At 44.8% G+C, this 16,520-nt stretch overlaps 1 protein-coding gene across 8 annotated transcripts in view; it reads right to left on the bottom strand.

The window, feature by feature from the left end:
- NSUN7 (NOP2/Sun RNA methyltransferase family member 7) overlaps positions 1-10,625 on the bottom strand; it is a 73,157-nt gene extending 62,532 nt beyond the window's left edge. For 2 of the 8 annotated variants that reach the window (XM_048848509.2, XM_048848501.2), the window contains exon 1: positions 10,449-10,624. The gene's annotated coding sequence lies outside the window, so the exon portion shown is untranslated. Of the gene's footprint in view, positions 1-3,354; positions 3,418-6,042; positions 6,114-10,448 lie in introns of those variants that run through there. The other 6 variants (XM_048848502.2, XM_048848503.2, XM_048848508.2 and 3 more) reach the window with 6 other exon arrangements.
- Positions 10,626-16,520: the final 5,895 nt, after the last annotated feature.

Raw genomic sequence — 16,520 nt, forward strand, 5'->3', positions numbered from 1 at the left:
ACGGCTGGGTCACCAGCTGCCTATGCCCTTGGTACTAACAGGATCGGCACGTAGGCACATGAACCCCAGTCTGCACAAAAGAGGACAGCATCTGACAGGGTGCCTAGGCCCAAACCCCTCTCTGAAGCTAAACACAGGACACTTATTATCCTCATCTGTGGAAAATAAGGATCTTCAAGATGGAGTCCTTCAGAGTCCACTCATGCCTGTCAACTTGATGGGAGGGAATTTTAAAACCCTGGAAGACACATAGTGACTAGTGTGATCTGACGACTGCACCAATCCTAGAGACAAACGGCTTCTCAGCAGAGCAGTGATGACTATGTTCCTCTTTCTGTTGACATAATGCATAGCTGTGATGTTTTCTGCCATCACTTGGATACGGATCTTTGCAACAAGGGGAGGAATGCCATGCATGCTAGATGACATAGGGCTCAGCTATTTACATGAAGTTGAGCGTGGGTGGTGAGGGAAGAGTCAGACCTTGTGTTGCAAAATGGTAAAAAGTGCTTCTTCTCTTAAATGGGGAGCTGATCTTTACCAACATTTTGGTAGGATGTGGTGCAGCAAAGAGGTACTCAGGTGAAAGAACACTTTCACATGGGCAACAATCTAACAGAGGATTTTCACGGGACCTTCACTTTCATGTCCACATGGTATTTGCTTGGCAGATACAGTAACTCCTCACTTAACATTGTAGTTATGTTCCTGGAAAATGCTACTTTAAGCGAAACGATGTTAAGCTAATCCAATTTCCCCATAACAATTAATGTAAATAGGGGTAGTTAGATTCCAGGTAATTTTGTTAAGTTTTAAACAAACAATTTAATACTGTACACAGCAATGATGATTGTGAAGCTTGGTTGAGGTGGTGGATTCAGAGGGTGGGATATTTCCCAGGGAATGCCTTACTGCTAAATGATGAACTTGCACTCAGCTGCGCCCTCAATGGTTAACACATTGTTGTTAACGTAGCCTCACACTCTACAAGGCAGCATGAATGGAGGGAGGAGAGACAGCATGGCAGTGGCTGAAAACATTCCCTGTAGAAACTGAATGTGAAAATGAACCCATGGGGTGGGGGGGGGTGCATGTGTGAGAGAGACAGACACACACACTCTGTATGTGTGTGTGTGTCAGAGAGAGGGGAAGAGACACGCGTATTTCCCCTTTAAGTTCGCTGACCCCACTCCAAGTACACTGTCTTTTTAAGTAGATCAGCAAGTTGAGACAGCAGCTGCTGCCAGCAAGCTCCCTCCATCCTGAGCCCTGTCCTGCCCCACCCCCACTCCCCCACTCTGTGGAGATAAGGTACAGAAGCAGTGGACAGGAGCAGGGGGAGGACACCCTGACATTAGCAACTCTCTTTCCCCCACCCCCTGAACAGCAAGCAGAAGGCTACTAGGAGCAGCTCCAAGGCAGAGGGCAGAAGCAGCAAACAGCAGTGGGGGAAGGGACAGCTGAACTGCCCGGCAATTGATAGCCTGCTGGGCGACTTCCACACAGGGAACTTAGGGGGGCTGCCAATCCACCCTGGTTCCTAGCTCCAACAGGCTGCTCTTTCTGCAAGCAGTAGACAAAGCAGACGGCTACCAAACAATGCTATCAGGGAGCACTGCGCAACTTTAAACAACCACGTTTTCTAATTGATCAACGACGTAACAACATTAACCAGGACAACATTAAGCGAGGAGTTACTGCAACCACTTTGTATAGAGTATGGGTGAAGTGTAGAAGTCTGCAATGCTGTGCAACATTGCTGCAGAAGAACACACGACCTACAAATCTGAGACATGCTCTTATAGACATCTCAAGTTGAGCTTGCAGATCATTTAAGAGACTTACTATCCAACTACTATGTGGACCCCTCCCCCATGGTATCATAGAATCATAGAATATAAGGGTTGGAAGGGACCCCAGAAGGTCATCTAGTCCAACCCCCTGCTTGAAGCAGGACCAATTCCCAGTTAAATCATCCCAGCCAGGGCTTTGTCAAGCCTGACCTTAAAAACCTCTAAGGAAGGAGATTCTACCACCTCCCTAGGTAACGCATTCCAGTGTTTCACCACCCTCTTAGTGAAAAAGTTTTTCCTAATATCCAATCTAAACCTCCCCCACTGCAGCTTGAGACCATTACTCCTCGTTCTGTCATCTGATACCATTGAGAACAGTCTAGAGCCATCCTCTTTGGAACCCCCTTTCAGGTAGTTGAAAGCAGCTATCAAATCCCCCCTCATTCTTCTCTTCTGGAGGCTAAACAATCCCAGCTCCCTCAGCCTCTCCTCATAACTCATGTGTTCCAGACCCCTAATCATTTTTGTTGCCCTTCGCTGGACTCTCTCCAATTTATCCACATCCTTCTTGAAGTGTGGGGCCCAAAACTGGACACAGTACTCCAGATGAGGCCTCACCAATGTCGAATAGTATATATATGGTATATACGTTCCTGTTGACCTCAGCTCTAACACAGCACCTATGAATGATATACTTTGGGTCAATAAAAGTGTAGATTTCTCTCAGCTGATCTTGAGCCCCAGTGTGGTACAGAGCTGTCAGATTTCATAAATGGAATGTTGCCTTTTCGGAAGATATTCACCAGATCAGCCAGTCATCAATGTATAGGTATAACTGAATATTGTGTCTTGTTAAATGGGTTTTGATGACCACTAAATGCTTGGTGAATACCACAGGTGCCGACTTTCCAAAGTGCCGGGGGGTGGAGTGGGGGAGGGGGCTTGACCCCCGGCTCTGCCCCAGGCCCCGCCCCCACTCCACCCCTTCTCCCAAGGCCCCACCCCACCTCTTCCAGCCCCATCTCCTCCCCCAAGTGCACCATGTCCTTGTTCCTCCACCCTGCCTCCAGAGCCTCCCACACGTCACGGAACAGCTGACTGCAGCGGACAGGTGGCACAAGGAAGGAGGGGAGGCAATGATTGGCTTGGCACAGCCTATCAATGGGCAGAAAGCACTGGGGGGGGGGAGGTTCTGAGAGGGGGCTGCCAGTGGGTGCTCAGCACCCACCATTTTTTCCCTGTGGGTGCTCAAGCACCCATGGAGTCGGCACCTACTGTGAATACTCAGTGCCAGGGAGAGACCAAAAGGCATAACCCTGTACTGGCAGCAAAAGTCCCCTACTTCAAGTCTGAGGTACTTTCTGTGTGCTGGACATATGAACAGGTGGAAATACAAATCCTGAAGACCAACAGGAGCCAACCAATCATGAGAAATAACTGAAGCCCCAGTCAACATTTTAAGCCTGAAACAATTAATTTGTTGAGACATCTGAAGTTTAGAATAGAATGCCAGCCCCTTTCTTCTTTCAAAATAAGAAGTAGCAGGAGTAGAACCTCTTACCTCTGAATTCCAGGGACTCTTCATCCACTGCTCTGGATTGCAGAAAGGACTTTACTTTACCTCTGGTTTCAACATTATTTCATGAAAAAAGCTCCTGAAAAGGGATGGGAAAAGGAAAGTGTGGGTAGGAAGTGCCTGGAATCGTACTGAATATCCTTTTGTTTGTGATTACCAGGACCTGCAGGTCAGAAGTCAGCTGGTTTCAGCCCTCCTGAAAATAAGAGGTGGTTTCCAAACGGGGGGTGGAAAGGGGTACACATCCGGTAATGGTTCTGATTGGCTCTCAACAATGGCATCTAACTTGCTGCCATAAGGTAGATGAAGTGTGCTGCAGAGGAGAAGAGGCAGAATGTCTCCTACATTTGAACCTCTGCCTCATCTTCAATTATTAAAATCTAAGAGGTCATTGGAACAAGAGGTACAGAGGCGCTGTCTGGCAAAGCTTTGTGGGTCTGTCCTGCCTCCTCCAGGTGGCTGGTTTGTATACATCCAATGAGTGGAGGTCTCAAATCCTTCAGGGCTTCATCAGTTCCAATGTTAACTAAATCAAAATCTTCAAACAGGAGGTTCTCAAGTGTCATTTGGACCCCCTTTAGTATTCTCAAAAATGAGCACCATGAAGCCCACATCACAATGAAAATGGCGACTGCATATGCTGCCATAGCAGAGGTGTCTAAAGCAGCCTGCACAAATGTTTGGGACACTAACGACCTTTCAGATGCCAGAGATCTTAGTCCTTTCCTTTCATTTTGTGGTCACTTCTCTATGAATTGTAACACCCTGTCTCCCTTTGGATAGTTATATTTTGATAGAAGTACTTGATCATTCAAAATGTGCATCTGGAGATTGAGGAAAAACCTTCCTGGAAAAAACAAACAAAAACAAAACAGCATCTAGAGTGCTGTATAGTTCTCTTGTATTCTCTCATAACTTGAGCCGGAGAGCTCATCACCAATACTATGACAGTATTAGTAAGTGGTACCAAGGAAGAAATGTCTCCAGTTGTGTGATCATGAAATAATCAATAAACAGGACATCTTGGATACTAAGAAAGTCTGTCCCAGAAACGTCTGCATTGTGGGGAGACAGTGTCAAGGGCACCAAGGTTATCCATTCCAAATGTGTCCATATCGATATCAGCCCCAAGGGATCAGTACTAAGATAAGTGAAGACTCAAGTTTCAGGAAGTTCTGTGGGTACCTGGACACCAGCCAGTGCCAAGACATCAGCTAAAAAGATTGTTTGTGGCCCAGATCTGGTCTGTCTGAACCGCACAAGTAACAACAGCTTGGTGAGCTTTCTGTCTCTGTTTAGTCAGAACCAGAGAGGGTGTCCTATATCTGTGCTCTCCAGGAAAAATGTTCTTTCCTACCCCTTTCTGACAACTGGGTGGAAGAGGACTGGCTGCTCTCCCAGTCTCAGAATCTGAAGGGTTCAATCTTTTCAATGATGAGTGAGCCCAATACCTCAAAATTCACAGAAGCATTAGCCAAAGAGAACTGTTCAGGCCTAGTGGGAATCTTTTTTCACCCTCACACTCTAAGGAGGTTCTTGTCAAGCACTCCAGAAGAAAAAATTGAAGGCAGGCCTGCCTCTCTCCTTCTGTTTCCTCTTGTAGAAACAGCAACAGATCAAGTATCTGTCAGGAACGTACCCCTCACCAAAGCAAAAGAGGCATCTAGAATACACATCATTGAGTGGGATAGCCACCCTGCAAAAGTTTTAAATCCCAAAGACTTTGTTTCCGACATAGAAACCTAGCTGCTAGTAGCAGGGGTATCCCATAATTTATTATCTTTTTATGTGCCAGTGAGTGTAAATACAAAAAGATACTATGTTAACCAAAAAATTGCACAGCCCGCAGAGTAAGCAGACACTACATGGGTTCTCTCCCACTGCCATACGTGGCAAAAAGGAACCAAATGATGGTTGGGCCCGCTGTGCCCTTTATGTTCTTGGGTAGATGGTGAGGATGGGCACCAAGACATCTTGGGCGCAGGCGCAACCCCAGCAGATGTTGCTAGCCAAAAAGAATCAGATCTCATGCACACTGGGCACACGCACACCAAGAGTGGAATCCATGTGGACAATCACTTGAAGAAACTCAGGTTTCAAAAAGGTTATATGACTTCAGTAGGAGTTGAAGGTACTCAACATAGCATGAACAGCACTCAGCATTTTGAAGGATTTGGCTTGACTGAATACACTTCTCAGTATCATAGAATAAATGTCTTTTGTTTCATAATATAAACAAAGCAGCAATCCATTACTACTTTATACAAAGTCATGTATTAGTCACACTTATTCTGGGTGCTAAACATTTCATTAAGTACTGTTCTTGTCTTTACTCTACTGTATCTCCAGTTATACCATAAAGAAAAAAAAGCATTTACAGATGCCAATAAACTAGCCATATTGGCTGACTGGTATAACAAAGTTTAGCACCAATACATTACTCATAAAGCTATGCTTTTAATATAGAGTTCAGGAGAGCAAGTTACCTAGTAAGTACTGCTACAGTCTCCAGCAGACTGCACAGTACAAGCAATACAGTTATCACAAGTACCAATTATTAGACTGTTATAGTCAACATACTATAGCTTTTTTACATGTTAATCATTTAATCGGGAATGGAACAGACAGTACACAGATATACCCACTGATTTTTTAAAACAAAAGTATATCCACCTTTTATCAGCTGTGAATACAGAAGATAAAGTTCCCGATAGTATAGTTTCTAGTTTCCCAGTTTTACCTATCTATGGACAGGAAAAGAAGAAAAAGATTAGTACAATAAATGAGTTGCAGCCCATGAAAGTCACAGCTCAAAGTTTAGTCATACTTAAGAAATTCATTCCAGTTTTGGAGAACCTCAGGTTCCAGCAACATTCCCTACATTTAAAGAGGGAAATACAAATTCTAGAGAGGTCACCCATTCAAGAGGTCCTCCCACTTAATTATAGAGAGTATTGCTGAAACTAGTGAATGCTTGAACCAGAATTAATTTTCAAGTGTGCTCATAGTATTCACTTTATTAAGTTATATATATATATATATGTTATTTAATAACAATCTAAAGTATAGTACAAGCATTAGTTAACACATTTATATAAACAGATACAAAATACTTTTCTTGGCTGCAGCTCTGTTGGGCTACACTGGTACTGAGGATTTTAGGGAGGCTTCCCTACCATCGCTCTTGAGCACAGGTCCACCAGTACAAGCAAGCATGGGAGAGCTAGTGTTACCACCACAGTGCTGTCTGATGCTGCTCAAAGCAGGACCATACAACAGGGTGGTAAAAGTGTCAGCTGTAGCCAGTTAGCACTTCCACCGTTTCTAGGCAACAGTGAAAGATTTCTCTGGAACACCCCAGTGAAGACAAGCCCAAGGGAGACACAGGCTGGAGGCTAAAATGACTGAAGCACATCAGAAGACAGCGCACAGAAGGAAACAGAGACACTATAAAGAACAGGCATAATCCCCAGTATTATCATTACAACACTGCTTACAACCCCACCCTGACTGAGGATTTCTCCTGCTCGTGCCCCCAGGCTTGCCTGGAAGATGCTATGACAACTGGCAAGCGGGACCCTGTGCAATGCCATCTCCTGGTAAATGCTCAGCTCCACGAGGGCACCTGCTTGGCCCAGCAGCAGAGGGACACTGCCAGGGATTTCCCTACACCCCCCCCATGGTGGTGTTTACCCCCCCCTGAATTTCCCCAACACCCCCCCCCCAGTTTTGTGAACTAGTTACATGCAGTGTTGCCAATGTAGTGATTGTTTGGAAATTTGAATTGAAATTGAAACATTAATACACACTTTAAAAGCATATAAAGTGTATCATAAAATACGTGTATCTGAAAAAGTATAATAGATTTGAAAAGTATGAACAGAGACTAGCTTCCTTATACAGCTGTTGTTTTTATGACCATCAGTGCATTCATTTTGGTGATGTTGGCCAACCTAATAATTTCAAATTATGATTTGTAAGCAAAGTCTAAATGAGCTCTCCCTGACAGCTAGTGATGAGCTGGGGGTTGGGGGGAAAAGGCTTCAGGACCAGATTGTATTTACATTCACACATAATCTACCTAGGTATCCAGCAAACAGAGCTGTGTTGCCCAAGTGATAGATTTTGGCTGGGTTACAAATCACTTGACTGCAGGGGATAAAGAAATGTTTTTATTCTTATACTTGTATGAGTAAAGGGCAGTAGAACTGTACTTAAGCCTCTGCTGATTGAGGGCATCAAGAGAGAGTGTGGGGACAGGTGTTTTGCTTGTTGGTCTGCCTGAGTCACAAATACTATTTGACCTGCCCCTCTCCACTGTTTAAAGACAGAGCTGATTAGGCTCCATAGATAGTCTTTTGTTCTGTTAAGTGACAACTACAGTTGTAATCACTGATAATCAGGTTTAAGTGCTTAGACCGGCTGTGGGACAGTGTTTCTGTGGAAGAGACGGCCCAGTCTGCCCACAGAGGTTCCCCCACTGAGAGCTCAGCTGAAATCACTGAGAGCTGGGTGGAACCTCAAGAGACCAATTCACAGAGGTCAGTGGCAGGTGGCAGCAGATGGTGATGGCACAGGGCCATTGGCTACAGAGCAATTGAGTGAATGGTGGCACAACGAACAACAGTGGCCAGAGCGAACAGTGAGCAGCTAGAGGAACTAGCAAGGTGCCTTCTTGCCCCCCACCCGAGAGGTGAACTCATGTGAGAGCACCTCTGAACTCTGAGTCTCCACTGACCAAAAACAACACCGGTGAGTGTTAATGAGGCTGTTAACTGTGTTGTGTCTCCAGCATTCTTAACGCGAACAAACATGGCTGTCGCATCATACTTTCTATTTAAGCAAGAGATACCACACACTACAACACTGGCCTCCAGTTTAAGTGCATTGTCACTTGTTCATCCTAAAGTTGAACACTGGTTCCGAACAAGGCCAGCAAATGCTCACTATCTTTCTGCAAGAAACTCAACTGACTGGCTAGACGCATGTGGTGCAACAGTGAAAGACTCAACAGTTGAAAAAGTGAAGAACTCTCTCACAACATTCAAAAAATTTACATACATGGCTGATGAATTCACCAATGCAAATGATCATCAAGTCATTGTATACATTATCTTGATGTCAGTGGTAGGCGAGTACATGCATTTCTAGATGTTCAAGTTATAGAAGACAGATTGGCTGCCTCTGTGACAACCCACATCTTAGAAGAGTTAAATGCTTGCCAATTGGACCCCAAACAAATGGCTGCTTGTGCATTTGATGGAGGTGCAAACTTCTCTGGAAGACATGGTGGAGCACAAGCTTTGCTCAGAGAAAAGTGTAACCCTAGTCTCTCCTATACACACTGCAGAGGCCATCTACTCCAACTTGCGCTAGTACAAGCTGCAGACTCTTCAAAAGACACTTTAAAAGCTATAAATTTAGTATCTTCATTATATTCTTTTTTCAGCAAGAGTCCAAAAAGGCTGAATATCTTGGAAAATGTAGAAGATACACTGGGACTGAAGTTCAAATTAGTCCAACCTGGGAAAACCCTCTGGCTTTCTCGTGAGCAATCCTTGGCTGTTGTTTTAAAATTACTCCAGCCATAATTACTGGCTTTGGAAAGTATCCACCAAGATGGGATGGATCTAAGGAGTGAGGCTGGTGAATTACTTTTGCTACTACGTTCAGAGAAGACTATTGCCATTCTCTCTCTTGTAAGTCTACTGTTGAAAACACTTGGGTCATTAAACAATGCCATCCAGGCATCTGCTACAACAGTAGTAGACTTTTGTTCAGCAATAGAAGCTACATTTGGCTCAATCAGAGAGCTATCCATTGAAAAAGTACTGGACGAAGCAAAGACTTCAGTCCAGAAGCTGATTAATGAAGGCATTTATATTGAATCCTTAAGTGAGGGGGACAAGAAGTGTTTGTTAAGACAACTGAAAAAGTACACAGACTTGATTTTTAAAAATCTACAACAGTGACTTCTAGATTCTACTCAACCTCTACATAGCTTTTACAGATCCCTGTCTTATAAAACACAGACAGTTGAGTGGAGTGAGGCACTACCAGCAAAGGAGCTGCCATGTACTCAGGATAGAATAGAGAATTTGAACACAGAGTGGAATATCATATGACGAATGAATGAAGATTTGACTTCAATTTCTTTTTTATCATCACTAATGGCTCGACCGATCTTTATGCTATGTTTCCTGGGCTGAAAGTAGTAGGAATTCATCTCTTGCTACTCCCAGTCACAACAGCTACAGTTGAGCGTTCTTTTTCACCATTGAATAGATTTGTGTTTTGAAAGAGGTCGCCTTCTGCCTGATCATGTGAATGAACTAATGAGCATATCAACTGAAGGAGTGGAAGTACTGGACACAGGAAAAGCCACCAAAGATGAATGCATTGCATTGCATTCAACAAGTTCATTAACAGAGTTGTGCAAAATTATAACAAGAAACCCAGAAGGATGTAGATGTAGTGCTTCATAGAAGGCTTGAGTAGCCAACTTTAATTTGTGAAATAATTTTAAAATCTAACAGAATGGTCATGAAACATTCAGGTTTTTACTCTGGTGCCATACAGCCCAGCTTCACCCTCACGGTCTCACCCCTCATCAGCCTTGACCCCCCATTTCAATTCCTGGGGGAAACACTGGACACCGCGCTTGGGGGACGAGAGAAACGCTCCCGCAGGAGCGGGCTCGGCGTTAGACACTACCCCGGCCCGCCTGGCGGCAGAACGGCACCGGCCGCCAGGGGCGCGCCCGCAAGGCAGCAAGCCGTAGAGGGGCCCCCCGGCGCGGCAGCCACGCCGCTGAAACCAGCGCTGAGGAAACTCCGACCCGCACCAGCAGAGCCCCGGCTGACTGCACAGGGGCCCCCGTGGCGCACCTGTGGCTGGTGCCCGCAGCGCAGCGCTCCTTCCGGCGCGGCGGCTGCTCCCCTACCCGGGCAGGGGGCCGCGGAGTAACAGTCCCGCTAGCCCCCACAACGGGCGAGGGGCAGAGCCCCCTCCCAGCACCGCGGGAGTTACACCCGGCCGGGGTCAGAAGGGGGAGATGCGCCCGCCTCGCTCTCCCTTACCCGCCTCTCCGCGCTCCACGCACCGGCAGCAGCTGGCTGAGAGCAGCCTTCACCCCGCCTGCCCCAGATCTCTGCCGCGGCGAGTCTCCCTCCGGCCGGGGCGGGGCGGGGCCGGTCGGGCACGCGGCCCTGCCCACACGCCCCACTTCTTGCCGGCGCAGAGACAGGCGGGGGAGAGAACGCAGCTCCAGGGACCGTTTCATTTAAATTCAGACTCTACCATTCTCCTCTCCCCCATGGGGGGGGGGGGGATGGATGCGGCTCCCCTAGCCTCATGTCTCCCACCCCGTCAACCACCCCCTTCGGAACGGAGCTGGGACTGCCTCCGCGGAAAATGTTTCTGCCCCTTGGCCCTCTGTGATACGTTGGTAGAGTCCGGATGGTGGTTCTCTAGAACAGCTGGGGGGTCAGGGCATCTTTCTGCTGCCACTGGGTGGGGAGAGGATTGGGCCCTTCCCCCTTTAGTGGGCCTGCTCTTTCGAGGGGGTGCGCATCTGCCAGCCGTTGGGGGCTGGGCCCAGATTGCGCCTTGTCGCTGGGCGCTCAGAGCGCTAATTCCTGAATAGCAGCGAGCGAGGCTGAGCAGAGACAGCAGGGGCCATAGAATCATAGGCCTGGAAGGGACCTCGAGAGGTCATCTAGTCCAGTCCCTTGCACTCAGGGCAGGACTAAGGATAATCTAGACCAGGGGTGGGCAAACTTTTTGGGCTGAGGGCCACATCTGGGAATAGAAAGTGTATGGTGGGCCATGAATGCTCACAAAATTGGAGTTGGGGTGTGGGAGGGGGTGAGGGCTCTGGGGTGGGGCTGGGGATGAGGAGTTTGGGGTGTAGGCGGGTGCTCTGAGCTGGGACCAAGGGGTTTCTGGAGTTGGTTCCTGGGAGAAGGGAGTGTGAGAGAGACACATCCACTTCCTGAGATACTGTAATCAAGGCTATGCAAAAACCACAGTTCGGGATAGCAAGAATCTGTGCTAGGTTCACTTTTTTAGTTTTATGTGTTGGGGACACTGGGGCATGGCCACTAGGTAACTCGAGGGGATGGAAGACCATGAGTGTCGATGAAGCCCCCTCGCACTAGGCCCAGGTGTCCTTGGCCCCCCGCCTCCCGCCTGGAGGCACTCGCAGCAGCTCTGCGTACTAGGCCCAAGTGTCCTTGGCCCCCCTGCCTGGAGGCACACACAGCAGTTATGCTGAGAATCTGCAACAATATGCTGCAGAGTCAGACTGCCTGAAACTAAGCAAGGCCAAACAAGGGAGATATGGAAAAACAATGCTGAACAAAGCAGCTTTATGTATAGTTTAACAAATGATACAGAGAACCAGGGAACTAGCTGGGAACTGGATTGGCTGGCTATATGGATACTCAGGGCAGCTTGCTATTGGATAAGTATGCTAGGAAAAAGGATGTATAAAAGCCTGTGTAACTTCCTGCTCTGTATACAGGATTTGAGATTCAAATCTCCCTGTACCTTTTTGAAGCTTCAAATAAACTTTTCTGCTTCTCCACCCCGTTGTGATTATTGGGTGTAGCACACCGGGTAACGAACCAACTCAAGCTGTTGTTCAGCCTCTCGGCACTGGGTGCCGGCAACATATGGATCCAAAGTTTTGTTCAAATCCAAACCACATGAAACTGGATGAACTTAATTAAGCACATTTCATTAAAATGAACAAACCTTACCAGGACCTATCTAATTGTATATTCCAACAGCATGAAAATAAACCTCTAACTAACAAGAATGCATCATGAGTCCCTACCTATGGTCACCATCACATCAAATAACCTATTAATATAATTCATCTAAACTCAGCGCTCATAGGAAGAAACTATAACAATACAAGTTACTCCACCAGCTCTAGCTATGAAAGAAAAGTCTAACAATCTCCGTGTCTAATTATTAAGTGCTGCGCAACACTAAATGGTCTTTTTAAAATAATTAATTTTACTTACCATTGACATTTCTCAAATATTTCCCAAAATATTTCTAAGAATTGAAAGAATTAAACTTCAGTCAGTCAGTAAAAAAATCAAAGTTATTTTTTCTATAAATCTGCCATACCTGTGGCAGTATGTGTGGTCTTCAGATTTTGACAGGGAAAATGACAAAATCCTCAGTGATTTAACTCAAAAACTTCAAAGACTGATAGTACCCCAATTACTTTGATTGACCTCTGTCTTGCATCTTTCTTAGTCTTTACACCTGTGCAATATAGGTACCATTCTGATTTTACAGCAGATGCTGACCCACCTTGTGCAGGTGTGAATGGCTACACAAGGAATGGAGCAACCAAGATTCAAGTCTACTGAGTTTACTCACATATATACATAAATCCTTAAAAATCAAAGTTAGGGCCAGGTCCTCATTTGGTATAAATGGGTGTAGCTCTACTGATGTGCAGCATCAGGAGCTATACTCATTTACACTAGTGGAGGATCTAATCCTTAGAATCCATTTACTTGATCCTGACGTTCTTATGCATTCATAAGATATCTGCAGTTTTTAGCAATAGAAATTTTGCTTGGGTAGAGAAGTCAGGAATGGACAAAGACTCAACATTTAAAATAATAATAATAATAGTTACGGTGCAAACACAGGTTCTTGTTCTGGAACTATGATATATGATTAGAGATAATGGGCAATTTTCCAACAAAATAGTTTCATGAAATCTAACTTTTGCTGAAACACAAGCAAGTACCATCAGAACAAAAGTAAATTCAAAAATCCCAAAACTTAAGGCAAACCAAATCCCCAAATTTCAACCAGTTCCATATGTGATCGAGTTATAGTCTTTGTGGGGCATGCTCTATATGTGGTAGTTCAAACAACATTAGGGTTCCTCCTTAAAGGGAAAGGCTCAATATAATATTTGTTGTTGGGTAGATACAGAATAATTTTTGAGGCACAACTTTGTTATTTCACTTTCCTTCAAATGGGAAGAGCAAGCCTTTTGCTAAATGGATGGAATGGATTGTCTAGTGTCACGGTAGTTTCTGCAAGTATCTTTGTGTATGGTACGTTCACTATCAAAGTGTAAATGTGATGGGATATACAAACCCTACACTGTGCCCGAAAGAGTTAAAAGGTAATATCATCCCATGTAGTGCTGCCCCTACAGGCCTGCCAAGCATGCTCCAGCTGGAGGAGCAGATTAAGGGGCTCAGAAGCCCAAGCAAGGGGTGGTGGACAGGCTTCAGGAGAGAAGAATCCTTCTCCAGGAAACCAGACAGAAGGTGGAGCCTGAGAGGAGACCACAGAGCAGGTAAGGCCCCAGGCAGTGCCTTCTCCAGCCATCATCAACTTCCGGCCTTTCAGGAACTGCTCATTTGGACTTTGCGAAGCTACTGACTGTTTGGACTATACCCCAAAATTGAAGGAGCACATAGGTAGGAAGTAGCCCAGGGCAGCAGATTTTGGTTCTCTTTGGGGGGGAACCTGCCAGTGTTACTTCCCACACCCCATTTATGGGCAAAGGACCATATGTAGGAGGGAGGCCCAATCACTCCTGTCCTTTCACTGCTACTGCCCCCTGACAGAGACACAAGGGTTTGGAGGCCAGGTGCACTGACCACTACGTCACCCTGCCCTCCAAGCACCCTATCACAGTAAGATATTTTTCATGTTAATTGAACTGACAAATGGTTTGTTGTTTCTCTTCTCAAAAGATATCTGTTGGAATACTTCTGTTTAACCCAGTTGCTGTCCTTCCATCCCACTCCATAGACTTTCCTTCTGTACCTCTGTTCTCCTGCACTCTCATAATATTTACTATGTCTATATAATAGGCATAATTATTGTCACATTTAGTGGTTGAGGGGGAAGCAACACCTCCTTCAAATTTTACTGTCAGTTAAAACAGATTGGGGGCTTTAACAGTTTTAGCTTCAAGTTTTCATATCACTTAAAACTGTGGAAAGATGTTTTGCCACTGAAGAAGCATGCCAGAAGAAAACAAGCCTGAATATTGCCTTTTTCCATCAAAGCTTAAGTAGTCAAGCTCATCCTTTACTATTGCATTCAGTTCTGGGCACTCAGAACCAGAAAGATGTCAATAAGCTGGAGGAAATTCAGAAAAGAGCAATAAATTGACTAAGGGCAAGAAGGATGGATTTATATAGAAAGATTCAGAGCCCTGTAAACAAAACCCTTACTCAGACCCTTTATAGCCAGTTGGAGTTTTGCCTGAATGAGGAATACAAGATTGGGCCCCTAACAGAACTAGTTATAATGTGTATAATTTGATAAAATTATTTTAAATGGAGACACAAAATCCATCTACAAGTATCTGAATGGTTTAAACAGCAACAGCAAAATCATTTATTCAGATCCACATCCACATACATTTAAAAAGTGACAAACAGGTTGGGCAATTTTCCTGTCCAAATAGCCCCACCATTTCAAGTTTTCAAACAAAGCCATACCATACCAAAACACCCTTGTCTATTGGAAAGCCAATAGAGAGCTGACAGCCAATAATGAGAGGTGAAATAGATGATCTAAAAGGTCTTTTCCATCTCTGATTTCTGAAGGCCTAAATTGTGACTCAGGGCAGGTTTGGACAGCAGGAGAGAAGGTGCAAAAATGTAGTGTCCAATCCCAGTGGAAGTCCTTATGTTTGCCCAAGCATAAGGACGACTTGGGTCTAGTGCATCTGCTGATACTAGACTTTCTAAAGAGGCTGTCAATGGGGGAGGATACCCTCTATACCACCAATGGAGTTGCCCAATTTGAGTGTTGAGCACACACTGCACCAAGTGTCAGCAGCAAACCTCATCTACCCCGCAGCCCACACAACAATTTCAGGAAGACTCTGTGAGGGGCATCTCATGCTATTCTTTCACTTAAGCCCCTGCTATAGGCTTTGCAAGAGTGGGAGAGAGAGTGTTACTTTTGGGTAGATTTCATTGGAAAGACAAAACGCAACTCATCATGTACCTTGTATGTGACAGCCATGTAGCAGTAGAACATCTTGGTTTACAAATTTATTAAGAGAGCTCTGTCATATAGAACATTTTTCTACAATTAATTATCCCTAGAAGTATATTAGAAAACAAAGGTTACAAGAGAAAAGCAACACATTTTCATTCTCATAACATAGTTATCTAAAAATAAACAGAAGAACATTATAAGGACAGCTGTGTTTTTCTGCCACTAAAATGTTTAAAAACTGAACATGTCATTGTTGAATCAATTGACTACACACAGAGATCTTTCTTTATTCATATTATATCAAGATGAACATTCAAACTAAAAGGGTACAGGGCAGTAATTTTACCTGTGCAAGCTATTCCAGTGAAGGCATCATTTTAAATGCCTTGTTTAAGCCATTTCATATTACGTTTGTAAAAATGAGTGCCATATTACTGAATTTTATTTTCTTTCACTTGGCATAAAATAGGAGTGACCTGTGCTACTTTCATCTTAGTGGGTGAAGATTCAAAACCAAGGGACCACATGAGCATGGAGCAAAAGCATTCAGGAATTGAAAAGGTAAAGAATCTTTATTTTTGTCCTCCTGCTACCGTAATATTCCTCAAATACTACAGTATTCTCAATGTGGTGCTTATATTTTATTAAAGTATGTCATTAATTTGAACAACACAATGATATTTTTATAGAGTGGGCCAGGATATGGCATAACTACTTAATCCTTCAGGGGAAAGAGCCCCACTTCACTCAGGTTTCTTGCACTTTGTCAGGCAGGTCAGAGCAGAGTAAGGGAGGACTGAGCATAGAACTGGAGGATCTTCCACTAAGTGGCTCTATTGGCCATTGTCCTGTTCAGAATGGAGACACAGACAATGTGGATGGATACTGCAGCATCACGATTGCAGCAAAGGTAAAGTGATTCTTTTCCCCTGACCTCAGCACAAAAACACTTGGCACAACCGGGGTTTTTAGGCAATCGGCCAATTTACTGGAGTTCGTCCAATATGACTGTTTTAGGACATTATGAATCAGAGATACAGAAACCAGGATCCGGATTCTCTTGTTAGTTACATTAGTGCAAGTCTGCAGTAACTATCAATGGAGTTACTCTGGATTTACACCTGTGTACCCGAGAACACAAT

The sequence above is a fragment of the Caretta caretta genome, chromosome 4 (assembly GCF_965140235.1).
Source record: "Caretta caretta isolate rCarCar2 chromosome 4, rCarCar1.hap1, whole genome shotgun sequence".
Classification (NCBI taxonomy): domain Eukaryota; kingdom Metazoa; phylum Chordata; order Testudines; family Cheloniidae; genus Caretta; species Caretta caretta.